This window comes from Manis javanica, chromosome 6 (assembly GCF_040802235.1).
Source record: "Manis javanica isolate MJ-LG chromosome 6, MJ_LKY, whole genome shotgun sequence".
Taxonomy (NCBI): domain Eukaryota; kingdom Metazoa; phylum Chordata; class Mammalia; order Pholidota; family Manidae; genus Manis; species Manis javanica.
In genome coordinates this window covers 136,639,935-136,653,340 of record NC_133161.1, presented here as the reverse complement: position 1 = coordinate 136,653,340, position 13,406 = coordinate 136,639,935, and the positions used below count along the sequence as shown (strand labels likewise).

General features: G+C 42.4%; 1 protein-coding gene across 4 annotated transcripts in view; it reads left to right on the top strand.

Annotated features, from left to right (window-relative positions):
- The window catches only part of FLI1 (Fli-1 proto-oncogene, ETS transcription factor), a 112,598-nt gene that overhangs the window by 9,683 nt on the left and 89,509 nt on the right, over positions 1-13,406 (top strand). The gene's annotated exons all lie outside the window — the stretch shown is intronic.

The following is a 13,406-nucleotide window of genomic DNA, read 5'->3' as shown; positions in this document are numbered from 1 at the left end:
AAGATAAATGAGAAACTGAGAATGTGTCTCATACATAAAACAAAGGGTATATGTCCTAATATACAGAAAACTTACAAATCAATAAGAAAAAGGCCGCTTAGCAGAAAAGTAACCAAAAATGCTGTGAATAGACCATGCTAGAAAAAGAAATACAAATGGTCAATAAGCATGTGAAAAGAACAAGGTGCATGAAGATATTCAAATGGAAATAATGAAATTCCAACATTTATCACCTATGAGGACAGGAAAGATTAAAACAGTTCAATAATCCTCATGATAGAAAGAATAAGGGGAAATGTTACTCTCTAACCTTATCAGTGGGAATCAAATTTGGCACAGTCATTCTGGAAGATAATTGGAAAACATCTACTGAGATGTTAAATATTTGTACAAGTTTTATAATAATTCCAATCCTAAAATGTATCTTTTAGACATGTTCATTCAGATACCAAAGGTACAAAGATACAAGATCATTCAGATACAAGATGTTTATTGTAGCATTGTTTGTATTGGCAAAAATTGTGAAGAATCTTAACATCCATCAGTAGGGAACTAGACAAACACATGATGGAAGATTCATGAAAGAAAATACCATACAGCCACCAAATGGAACAAAATCCATTGTCTATATACACCAATTTAGAAAGTTCTCTGACATATATTATCACATGGAAAAAAGGCATGTTACAAAATGTGGGGTCCCATATCTGTAAAAAAAATGCACACAAATGTATAACTATGCATAGACAGTTTCTGGAAAGATACACAAAAAGCTATTAACAGTGGCTGCCTTTGGGCAGGGAGAAGTAGCCTTTTACTTTTCTACTTTGCTATTCCACTTGCATAATATTTGATTTTTTAAGTCATTAACATATATCACTTTTATAATTTTTAAAGCTGGCGTAAAAAATAAAGAGGGATTATTAGAAAGAGACTTGTAAGAAATGGGCTAAGCACCGTAATTCTAGCCCAGATGAGCTGATCTCAGACACTTAAGGATCCCATTTTGTAGTAAATACAGAGAAAAACTGTCCAACCCCAGATCTGGAGAGTGGAAGTCTAGCCTCAGCTCTGCCCCAAATGAGCTATAAGATCTTAGGCAAGTCACTCACTAACTCAGTGTTATTCCCAGTGAACTTGCTAATGTTAAAGAGTTTCTCATGTATAAAATGAAGGTATGGTTTCAAGATTTCCTTTCAGCTCCCATGTTCACATTAGATTCTGATCCCAGGCAGGCTTTTAACACATTTTTTATTTTGAGGTGTGGGTGATTGAGCCTCTCCTAGAAGTTCTAGCTGGGCTCCTGTGGCTCTTCTCCGCAATCCCAGGGCTAAATTTGCTGAATGATCCTCGAAGCCCCTTGGAGGCTGGGGCTCTTAGGAGGGGCTTTGTGAATTTCTGTGAGCTGGTTGTTTTTAGTACCAAGTGACACAGGAGCTGTGCTAATCCCTTTGCATTAAATGCAAACTAAGAATAGGGCCTGACTCTGCTTTGGGGTCTTACACTCTTTTCCAAAAGTTGGTCTCCTTTGAAAGCCAAAACACATTTGGCCCCAAGCACCTTTCCTCTGGACTTTTAAAAAATGCTGTTTAATTGAAGGGAAATTGAATTCGTCTGGTTTTGATTCATTTACACTTAACTCTTAAAAAAACGATATTTTGGAGGACTGATTTGATGTCCAAGAAGAATGTTGAGCCTCTTAATGAGTTTTCTGTCAGGCTTTTTTTCTTCCTCTTAAAACAGGAAGTGGCGCTCTGCCATGGACAAACACAGGCGACCCTGAAAGGCCTCAGCTCAGTGTGAAGCTGTATCGCCCACCATCTCACATGAGCCCCAAGGGCCCCGGCGAAGGCCTCTCTTTCCCCGCTCCTGGCTCACTCACTTTCCACCTAAGGGTAATTATAACACTGAGGAGGAGCTCTCATAGTCCTAAGAATAAAAAGAATAAGCTATTTATCCAGCTCTTCATGCCAATATCTGTGTTCACCTTTGTGGGCATCCTCACGCTTGATCCTTGTAACAACCCTATGGCGTATGTATTATTTTCATTGTAGAGAGGTGAAGTAACTTACCATGGTCATAAAGGTAGCAAGTGGAAAAGCACTAATTTGAACTTAATCCTGTTTGCCTCCAAAGTTCATAGAGCTTAGCCACTTTGAAACGCTGTCAGATTGACACACACATCCATCAAATTTAGACTCCACACCCGACTCATTCATTGAGGACCGCTTGCTTTTGTTGCTGTTTGCTGTGTCCTTTAGTCTAAGTGACCCGCCCGCAGTCTTGTGCTGGTCAGATTCATGGTGCTGCTCATTGCCCCACCACGTTTTACTCAAGAAAGCCCAAGCCCTGCGCATGTCAGGTAAGGCAGCCTTCCTGACTCTGCCAACAATCCAGCGAAGACGAAACGGGCAGGTGTTTGATAGGAATGAGCTAAGGAGATGATAAAAAGAAAAAGGTTCGGAGTTCAATAGCGAATAGTATGTTCTGTGACTTGACCAATACTTCCTCCCTACCCTCCTGCCTTTCCTCTCTGGCCACTAACTCTTGCTCTCCTTTTCATTCTGTTTCACTCCTATACACGCACAAACTACACACACACTTTTTAAAAAAGGTGTAGTGGGACGTTACACAAAACACAAAGAAGGGAATGTTTTGCAAGGTTAAAAGGAAATCATCGAGAAAGGCTACCTCAGGCTCCAGTTTCTCCTGAATAGCATTTCTTGTTCTTTCAAGGCTGATTGACTTATAACTGCATCCACAGCAGCTCCTTTTATCAGCCCAAGGGAGACTTCCTGTGGGCTGGCCCAGCTTCCTGATGTATTTCCTTTTTCCTTTGGCAGAACAAAGAAAACCGTAGCTCCAAGGATCCTTTGGACCAAACAGAATTTAGCACTGAAGACCCTATTATTTTGAAATTTTCATTCTCAACGTGAAGGGTGGAATGCCTGCCTGGGTGTTTTTCTCAGCATTCTGTACAGTGTCTTGATGGACCCCATGTGCAAGTAGCAGGGGTCAATGAGCCACTTGAACTCATCCTAGTTGTAGTTTGATTTCATTCAAAGAGGGGAAATTAGCTCATTCTCCTCACAGTGCATGGGCACCCTGACCTCATATACATATATACCTTCAATGCTTGCACAAACGTCTTAGTTTATAGGGTTTACTCTTTTGTTATCCTTATAGGATGCAATAGGTCAGCAAAGAAACTCTCTTTTTTAGAGATTTCAATCTTATCTGTTTGAAGTTATAATTCTAGAAGCATGCGTGTAAGAAAAGAAGTTCAAACTATATCCACAGGGTCACTGACATCATTGAAGAAGAAATTCCAGAAACTGGGATAAAGGTGATGCTTCCCTGTTTTGCAGGGAGTATGCCATATTGCTCCTTACACTTGGCCTCACTGCCTTCTCTACACAAAACACAAAGGTCTTATTTCTGGAAGACCTTTAGGCATAATCCAGGGAAATAAGGGAACACTATTAAGAAGTTGCTTGTATCTCTGTCATATCTTACAAAGCAAATATTGCAAGTTGCCAATTTACAGCACACTCCAATACTCTTAGAACATCAAAGCCCATTGCACAGAAGAGATAATTGAGGTTTCCAGATGTGATGTGTCTCAAGATGAGAACTGGGCAGGAGACACTTGAGGCAAACTCAGGTATTCATGCATCAAAACAACACAGTCCGCAGTAAAGGTGTTTCCAGATGCAAAGATGGCAAGACTCATTGAATCCACAGGCATTTGGGTTTTCTTTGTTTATTGCTCTTATTTCCTGACTGTTGTGTAATGCTCCTGGGGAATTGAAGATGGCACTCTCTGTGAGAACCATTAGGCAGTTAAGCAATCATGCAACCACCCAAATGTTACTAACATCACCTTTTCTTTTTATAAAAATCATTGATTTGAAATGGAAAATATCTGAAACTGAAGTGTAGTTCCCCTTGCAAGAGATGTATTTTTAAAACAAAAACATTAATTCATCATTAATCCATACTGATTTCTCTAACCCAATCTTCAATGTAATCATCTTTGGATAGAAATGGGTTGGAGGGGTATTTGCAAAGAGGAAAAGTACTCAGAAACTTTATGGAATGAGGGGAGTGTGTGAGGTGGGTATGGTGTTTGGGGTGTTACACCTCACATAACCTGCTTTGGCCTTGCCTAGGGGAAAGGTTAGGATGACTGCCCCTGGACATATAAACCTGAGCTCTCCCTTTTCCTGACCCTATGATCTGCCACCAGGTCTGTGCCCAGGTTCAGGACTACTCAAGAATCCTAGGACAAAGATCCATTCATTATCTCATGCAGCTCCCCCAGATAATGCTATCTGCATATTACTGACCCTGATGTTCCCCACAATAAGAGCCTGCTTGGCCAAAAGGCACAGTCAATCTTGATCAAATAGGGTCTTTGATATAACATAGGACTTGCCTAGGGGCCAGGGAACTTCAAGGGTACCTGTACTTCCTATACTTTTCTAGAATGGGGAGGAGAAAGAGCACTTTTTTTACTTTTCTGGAAATGTCCTTTCAGGAAACTGGCTTGTAGAGAATTTCCCTAGGTGCCTCAGGGAAGGCATCCAGGCATTTTTATTTGCTGCCCTGAACACTGGAGCTCTACACTCTCTCTTCTGGAGATTCGTGGATCTCTGCATATTCCCATGTCTGAAGTGTGGTAAAAGGGCACTGGGGTCATCCCTTCCTAGCTCCCAGAAGGTCTTGTAGACAAGCCATGATCAAGCACCAGAGCTGGGTTTGGAGCTCATCAGGTTTAATCATGTCTTCCCATCAGTTTGGGCTTGGTATGACCCAGAATTTTCTCTGCCCAGATTTTTAAACCCGGTGTGGATTTCATGGGAAATTTCACACGCCTGTTTCTGATTCACTTCCAATTAAAGGTTCAAAATGCTGGTTTTGTAAGAGCTCTTTGATAAATCAGATTCTGGTTGGCTCATCTTTGTTTCCTGTTAAAAGTGCCCAGAAGTTGAATAAATGTTGCTCAGACATTTGCATGCTTAATTATTAAAAATAATTGGAAACAGGAGAGAATGTTTTACTAGCATGCACAAATAAGCACATTTAGGGGAAAGAAACAGATGCTGTTGGTGAAGGTGAATGCCTGCGGAAAAGTAGGGGTGTCAGTGAAGGTGGGTACATTGGGGTGTGCCTTCCCTGGGAGGGAAGAGTGGATTTGAGCTCAGTCCGCTAGAAGAGTCCGGAGAGTGTTGCATGAAACAGGAGTGCCTCCTGATGCAGCCAGTTGGCATCTACAAGCTGTCAGTTGAGTGGCCAGTCTCACTGGAGATGGAATAAGTGGAGTGGCATTTTCTATAGATGCTGATGCTGTTTTCAACTCTCTTCTGATTGGTGGGAGTTAGTTGTCTGCAATTATGGTGAGCCTCAGTCTCCACCTCCCTCCTCAGTCATTAAAAACCTATCTGGGTACCCCTCTGCACTAAATGCAGTGGAGGCTAACAAAGCGGATCCATGCTCCCCTGGGAGGAGTCCCATATTCTATGTAAAGCAGGCACGGTGTTTGTGTAATCTGGGCTCTGTTCCTGGTTTTGACTTAGGCTGACTGGGTGACATTGGACAAGTTAGTCTCCTTTTCTTCATCTCGGCTTCTGCATCCACACAATAGGCTTAAAACTACTAGTAGTACAGTTCTCTTCTCCCATGGGTTTGACAAAGATCTGGAGTGGTGAGTTGCTTTGAATTTCTTGGACAAAAGTATTGATTAATTACTACAATTTGCCTAACTATTGGGTGACCCGTTACATGGCTGTTCTTGTAGTCAGTTGTGAATCATGCAGCATTTCCATTTCTGAGCCTTATTTGGTCTTTTTACTAAAGAGAGATTGCTCCTCTCTCTTCATTGTCAGGGGCAAGTTAGCCATATTGGAGTCAGCTAGAGTTACAAAATGAAACTTTACATTCACACAAGGGAAAGTGGGAATGCTGTATGCTGTGTGGTGTTTGTTGCCTAATAAGAAGGGGGACACAAAACTTTTACGGAGGCTGGCAGTGGGAGGCTGGAGGCTCTTGCAAATTCTTGGGATGGTGGCAGAATGGTTCCAGGATGAAAGCCGTGTGCAATTCGGAGATAGTTAAGATGGCATGGTTAAGATGTGCAATTTGAAGTGTGAAACTCTAGGTTTAAACTCATTTATTTGCTGTGGGATCTTGGGCCAGATATTAACTGTCCCAGTCTTCTCCTGTCCTACCTGTAAAATAAGAATAGTAGTGATATTAATAATAAGCAATATTAAACTTTCCACCTGCCTTACTAATTATAAGAATCAGAAGAGGTGCAGAAGTCAAAGCACTTTGTGAAGTGCTGTGTAAATGCTTAGTTATTTTTCTCATCCAGGTTAAGTGTTTGAACTTAACAGAGAATAAATGCTGCTTGAATTGAATCCACTGGGTTGCTTCAGCTTCACTGACTCCAAAGACATTCATACGTTTGGTTACATTTGTCAGTTAGCTACATATTCATGTCTTTGCCCCATATAGACCCTCTCCCCTAGGAATGCACCAGGACAGACCAAACATCACATACTCCTCCTTTCCCTCCCTCGTATCCGGCCATTGTTCTACTCCTGAAACTCCCATCCCAATCAATGGAAGTTTTACGTAAAAACTGATGGCAGGATATGAGTGCAGCTTTAGGAATTCCAGGCTTGTGCTGCTGATAAAGACTTGTGTCAAACTGAAAACACCAGAGAAAGAAAATTCTCCAGTCCAACCTGTGCTTCTTGGTTGTTTTAGGGTTGTCACTGCCTTTAAAGAGTCAAGAACCCTCCTAGAATAGAAGATACATATCTTTTACAACATTCCCTCATGAGTCATATTTAGATGCCCATCTAGCTAGCCAGACACCCACTGGCTCCCCGGCTCATTGACCTGCACCACCTTCTCTCTCATCTTCTCCATGTCCTTGTGGTGATGGGGTAAGGGGATCCGGGGCCAGGCCTAAAGTTGGTTCATTCAGAGGGGCGCTAACATGTCAGTCTTCTAGATGCTCAGCTTGACCATCCCCTTCCAGAAAGAAGAATTTTCTAACTTAGAAGGGACTGTGGAACTTGATCCCTCATCAAGGATGTGAATTTGTTTGGGCTGTGATGGTCTATCCTATGCGACAAAGCTACTAATAGGTTTGACTGACTTAAGTGGGTGAAGGGATGGCAGAATGAGAGAAGTAATTTTCCTGGAAGGTAGTCTTCCACTAGTGTGAAGTCAGGACTAACAGCGGGTCTTCTCACACCCACTAGACAAGGCAAGCTTATTCTTTATTCTCATAATACACCACCAGTATTTTAGGAAAGCTTGTGTCTCTGTTTTCCGTGCTACACTGCACACCCAAATATGATTATGTGACCAGAAGTGAAGAGCAGAGGAAGAACATTTGCTTGTTATTCTACCAACACTGACACAGCTACATCATGATGAGATAAAGAAAGGAAAATGAGGTTGACTCTTCATTTGAATGTGCTTAACCGGCTAGTTAGGATTGAGATTAAGAGCTTCTCCTTAAATCTTTCCTGAGCATGTTGAGTTATATATTAGGGTTTTATTCCTAGCTGAGAGAATTAGAATTTGAAATCCATGGCGCCAGATGTTGAACTGCTCAGATGCTGATCTGTGGTTCTTTAGGAACCGCAATAAGATCAGTCCTCCTGCCCTTCTCTCATGAAAAGAAATGATCGACAAGATGTTGATGCTGTATTGAAGGAGCATTCCATGGTTTTCTACATCAAAACCAGAGTGAAGGGAAAGAGATTAGAGCATCTCAAATTATGAAGGACGTCTCACACAATGGAGATAAATGCAGCCTTTGCAGGAATCTCATTTTGTTTGACAGTAGCGTCTATCTTTGTGAGGTTGGATTATACATAAGGGTTCTGGACAAACTCATCGTCCTGCCATCTTTACTACGTCCCATGTTTCACCTAAACCTTTACAGATTGGATGTCATAGCTAATGACTAATCTAGTTCAAGTAACTTAAAATTTCTGGCTTTAAATTTGATTTGGGCAGAAGGGAGCAATATTTTCTTGGGCTGCAGAAGGTTCAAACATTTCCATTTTGAAAGTATTGATGCATAGGACACTTCATGAGAGGATTAGCTCTTGCATCATTTTTAAGGTAAGAGATTTGGGAAACTTCATTGGTATTTCTCAACCTGTTCTTAACCTTACCTTAAAGTCAAAAGAAAATGGAAGATGAATAAAATTGTCTTTATCAGGGCTGTCCGATAGAACTTTTGGCAAAGATGGAAGTGTCCTGTTCTCCGCTGACCAATGTGGTAGCCACTAGCCTAGCTAGTCAAGTAGCTGCTGAGCACCTGAAATCATGGCTAGTGCAGAAAGGAACTAAATTTTTAATTTTGCTTCATTTGATTTTAGTTAATGTAAATTTAAATAGCCACATGTGGCTAGCGGCTCCTGAGTTAGACAGTGTTAAGTCTACCTAAATTAAGGTCAAAGATGTCATAACTCTGAATTTAGTCTGAAGATACATTCACATGGATAATTTTTACCTGAGCTAGCAATGTGTTGTCCACATGAAGAGTAAGGCTTCCATTTACTCTTTTGACTAACATTAAAGAAAAACAAAATGAGAAGTGAATTTTTCAGCATTCCCCAGAAATTATCAATGTTGTTCTGGGTCTGGAACTAAGGTTTCCCCCCCAATCTCCTGGCTTTATCACCCATTCTGTGCTGACCTTTAAGAGTATAATGCTTCATTTTCCCTTCTGTGAAATGGTGACATCTGGGATTTATCATGAGGATATTCACAAATTATGGTTAAATGTATGTTGGGCTTGTCAAAGAAAGGTATGGGCTTTTTTATATACTTTTTAATTGAAAAACAACCTCAGCAAAAGAGAATCCTATATAACATGGTGATTTCAGTTTCCTCATTTATGAAATATTGGCATTGTGCTAACTTTTTTTAAGGTAATTTTCAGCTCTAATGCTTATGCTACCCTGAATATATGATTTCATATAATATAAGACTACATCCTGTTAACAGATGGTTGGTGTTTCTACTTCCCAGATTCTTATAATCCATTGTAGGAAGATTTCTCCATAAGTATAAATGGGAATGAATCAAGTCACTTAGAAAATAACCAGCTAGAGTGGTGGTCTTTGAATCCAGTTTCCCCTCCAGTGAGCATCCCCTAGGTTTATGTGCTTCCAAGGTACTCTCAGTAACCCAGATCCACATGCTTTTGTATCTCCAGGACATGAAGCAATTTCTGTCTTTCCTTCATGGCCCTCATGCATGGATAATAGAAACATATGACATGCTTTTCCTGCTGTGGCTTTGGAGTTCTCATGAGGAATAATGCTCCCCACCCCCACCAAGTCCTTCCCCAGGGGAGATCTGACCTCATTACTAAGGCCTCTGTAATAAGCAGACCCACAGTTGACATCACAGTGAAGGCCAGTCCTGGATCCATCACTGAATCTGTGGCATGCATTTCTGAGTTGAATCATTTAGACCCAAGATGGACAAATGCCACAGGTGAAACAAGGCCAAGTTCCCTGCAGACTGACTCCACATGATGGTGTTGGGGGTGCTGACCCATTGTGCCCCTGCTTCTCGTTCACCCTTGTCCTCCAGAAAGGATGAACTACAGACCAGCCCAGAGCACCCTGTGAGTGCTCAATTAGGGTCTCTCTCTAATAGGGTCTCCTGACCACATGTTGAGTCCATCATTTGTAGGATATTTCTGTGGTTTATGCCTTTTCAGAAAAATCTCTCTCCAATATGAAATCTTCCACCTTTGTTTCTTGCCAGATTGCATCTGGAATAAGGTGAGAAAGTGTGTGCAGCATAAATCCTGTGACCATGGTAATTGAGTTACTGGTGTTATGTGGTTTTAAGCACCTAAGTGCAGGTTTTTAATGTTTGCTGTAAGCTCCTTGAGGGCAGACATTCTGCTGATTGTCTTTGACACCTCAGCACCTGGCATATATTCACGTGTTTATGGAGCACCTACTATGTGCTAGGGGCTGAGATACAGAAGTAAAAAAAGACAGGAGAGGCTTCTACTGTGACTGAAATCATAAGTCAAGGAAGGAAAACAAATACTCAGGCAGTTTATAAGTGCAAAGAGTCCTGTGAAAAGGGAAGTAGAGCATGCTTCAGGAGAGTACGATATGGGGACCTAACCTAGTCTTAGAGGTCAAATGCTTCCCTAAGGAAGTGACATTTAGGCTGACCTCTGAATGATGATAAGCAGCAGTAAGCCTAAAGGAGAATAGGCTTCCCCGAGTCTTAGCTGAATGAGTGAAGGAATGAAGTGGCTGCTTTCCTGCCTGGCTGCTCCGTAGTACTGCTAAATTCTATCATTCTAACTGTGCTCTCCAAGCATTATCTGTTGGTCCTTAAGCCATTTTCTTAGCTGTTTTCTTCTTTAATAAAGGCAAGTAAAATGTAATAAAGAATATCTTAGAGGACAATTACCTTTGAAGACATTATCAGATTAGTGTTTTACTGGTGTTTATGAGTGCATGAGTACATATGTATTGGTTGATGAGCTTTTAATACATGGTGCATCCAGAAATCTCAAGGGCAAGAAGAATCCAGAAGGCTTACTTCCACCTTTGAAAAGTCCCGGCCTATGGAATCAACTTGTTCTCCTCCTGAGATAACTCCTCACTGGCAGCATAAGGCAACTCTTTGGCTAATAGAGCTCTGGGAGTCATACTTGCTGACTTTGATATGAACTACCTGTCCTTAAGCAAGGGCCATGGTGTCCCCGTGCTTCGGTTTCCTCCACTACAGAACTGGGAGATTCTGCCAATGATAATTTTACCTCTAAGTGATGTTGTAATAAAGATGGCCCTGAAAGCATCTTGCAAGATCAAAAACAACCAAAAAACGTCTACCAAAGAAGCATGCTATTTGGTAGCATCTGATGTTTGCTAGAATTTCAGAGAAAGCTCTGCGACCTAAGACTTTAAAGAGGTTAAGAGCTGGGATTGGCTTTCAAGATCTTTTCTAGAATTACTATGCCTTTACCTCATTATTACTTTAAAACAACTTTGGCAGGAGGTATCAATAATGTCAATACTACTAGTAATATTTTTTGAGTAATTAACTGATGAGCCACTCATTGTCCTGAGCACTTAAATGAATTTTAGCACTTCATTCCCACTGCAGCTCATGGAATCCATCTGCGATTAGACATGCTTTACCAATGAGAGAAACTGAGGCATAGAAAACTCAAGTGACCTGCCAAAAGTTAGGCAGCTAGTGAAGTCTGTCTGATCCCAAATACTTTACTCACTGCATATGTGAAATGTTTTGAGCTTTTCAGAATAAGAGCTAAGGGTTGCTAAGTGACTAAACATATACAACTAATTATGCTGTCCCTGGAATACAAGAGTGTTAACATTAGTAGAAGTTTATTTTGCAACTCCTTTGGCCTTCTGGTGTTCCCACATGCCTCCACCCCTTTGCCTAACTGTTTTGCTCTCCTGTTGTTTAAAGGGGTGAAAAAATAAATAAATTTTCCAACCTGTCCAATAGAAAACAAATTGTGTTAGAACTAGTGAACGCCACAGGGAAGTTGAACGGCAATCTCTTTTGGGGCCACTGGCTCTGTTAGTGCAAAGGGAAAGCAGAGTGCTGGTTATGTTTTATTAACAAGATCCTGAACAATTTTTAAGGGTCTTTTTATTACCTCCCTTATTCCCCATCCCACCTCATTTAGTTGGATGCTAAAGAGAGAAAACAAAGTTTCTACCTTCTTGAAATGGAAACAATAGACTTTGCCTGTGTTAGTTTATTTCCCCACTGGGGAATCTCAGAGATGACCTGATTGAATTCCACTCGTAAAGGTCATGCTTTTGAATTCGAGGCAGAGGAAAAAGCGAAGAAAACATTTTGCAGTGACACCCCATAGGTCCTGAGCACACCGGGGCCTCTCCTTGCTGCCCTGTGGTCTGCTGATAAGGATAACATGGATGACAAGCGGAACATTTCCAGGACAAAGGAAATGCCCTGTTCATTGTTTAAAGGAAGCCATCGTCCACTCAGGAGAACAAGGTTTTGGGCACAGATTTCCCCACTGGCGGCAGGAGCGGCAGTGGGGTTGGTGGTGCAGGGGGAACGGGGAGCTGCCAGCTGCATGTGAGCACGGCTGTCCCTAATTTCATCTGGGGAGCCCTGGCGTGGTTGGAAGTCAAGAAGGGGTCATTGCAGTTTATGGCATTGGTAGGGGTTAGGAGCCAGACTATTGGAGATGGGGGCGCAGGGGCTGTGAGAGTTAAAAGCCTAATTCGTACAATGTGGTCCATTGAGGAATCACAGAAAAAGCACCAGGAGATTTAGAGAAGTTGATCTGGTTTTGAGTTTAAATTCTGGACCTCCTTCTCTCCCCACCCCCTCCAAGCCAAAAATGTCAGAAAAGGGCCTGGTTTCCCTTTATGGAGTGCAAAATAAACAGATCCTCAGCAGCAGGAGAGGGGCCCAGTTCCCCAGCCCATAATGCCAGAGCTGGGGGTGGGGGGCCATGGGGAAAAGCAGTTATTCTTCTGTCTGGTTAGTTTTTGGCATTGACTTTCATTTTCTCCAACCTCTGTTTTCTAGAAGCCTGCCTGTACGGGAAGTACAGGAATAAGAGAAGCTGATCTTGGGGGTTTTCTTGCCAGACTTCAAAGGAGGTGGATTTTTTATTTTTGATAGTTTGGGGAGGCATTTGCAAAATTAAAACTGCGTTGGGGAATTGAACCCAGAGACCGAGCTCTTAGCTCAGTCCAAGGGCACCACTGTTCAGAGGGAACCTAGCTGTCTGGGCTCCCTGCTCTCCCCTCCTGGCCCGGGAGCACAGGGCCCTGGGCACCGTGGGGTCAGCTGTGGTTAGCCTGGCTGCTGGGCTCTGCATTCCTTCTGGGCTCTGCTTGGTTTGGGTGGGTGTGACCACGAGTTTACTCGGTAGAAAACTGAGACAAAGAGTCTAAATTGGGCAGGATCACGAATCTAATGACTTGTTTACAGATCCTGTACTTTTTCCAGGGCAGGGAGGAGGAAGAGAAAAGGGTAAGCTCGTCACTGTGGGCATGCACACTGCTGTTTTTCCATTCTCAGGAGGTGGGATAGCTTCAGAAAGCAGCAGGGCATCTGCCTGGCAGCCAGTGGGCAAAGCGGTGCTCTGTGTAATTTTCCAAGATGGGGAGGAAGCAGCGGTGGCTTCAGCCTCTGTCTACTTCTTGGCTTCTGGGGAATGTAGTGCTCTGGGGAGAATGCCCGACCCTGCCGCATGAAAGGCCCAGTTTCTTCCCACTACACCTTGGAGTGATGGGGAGATCACCCTTTCACCCAGCTCCAAGTGCACCCTAAGCCAGGGTAGCCAGCAAAGAATGTGCACCTGTGATGTGGCTACA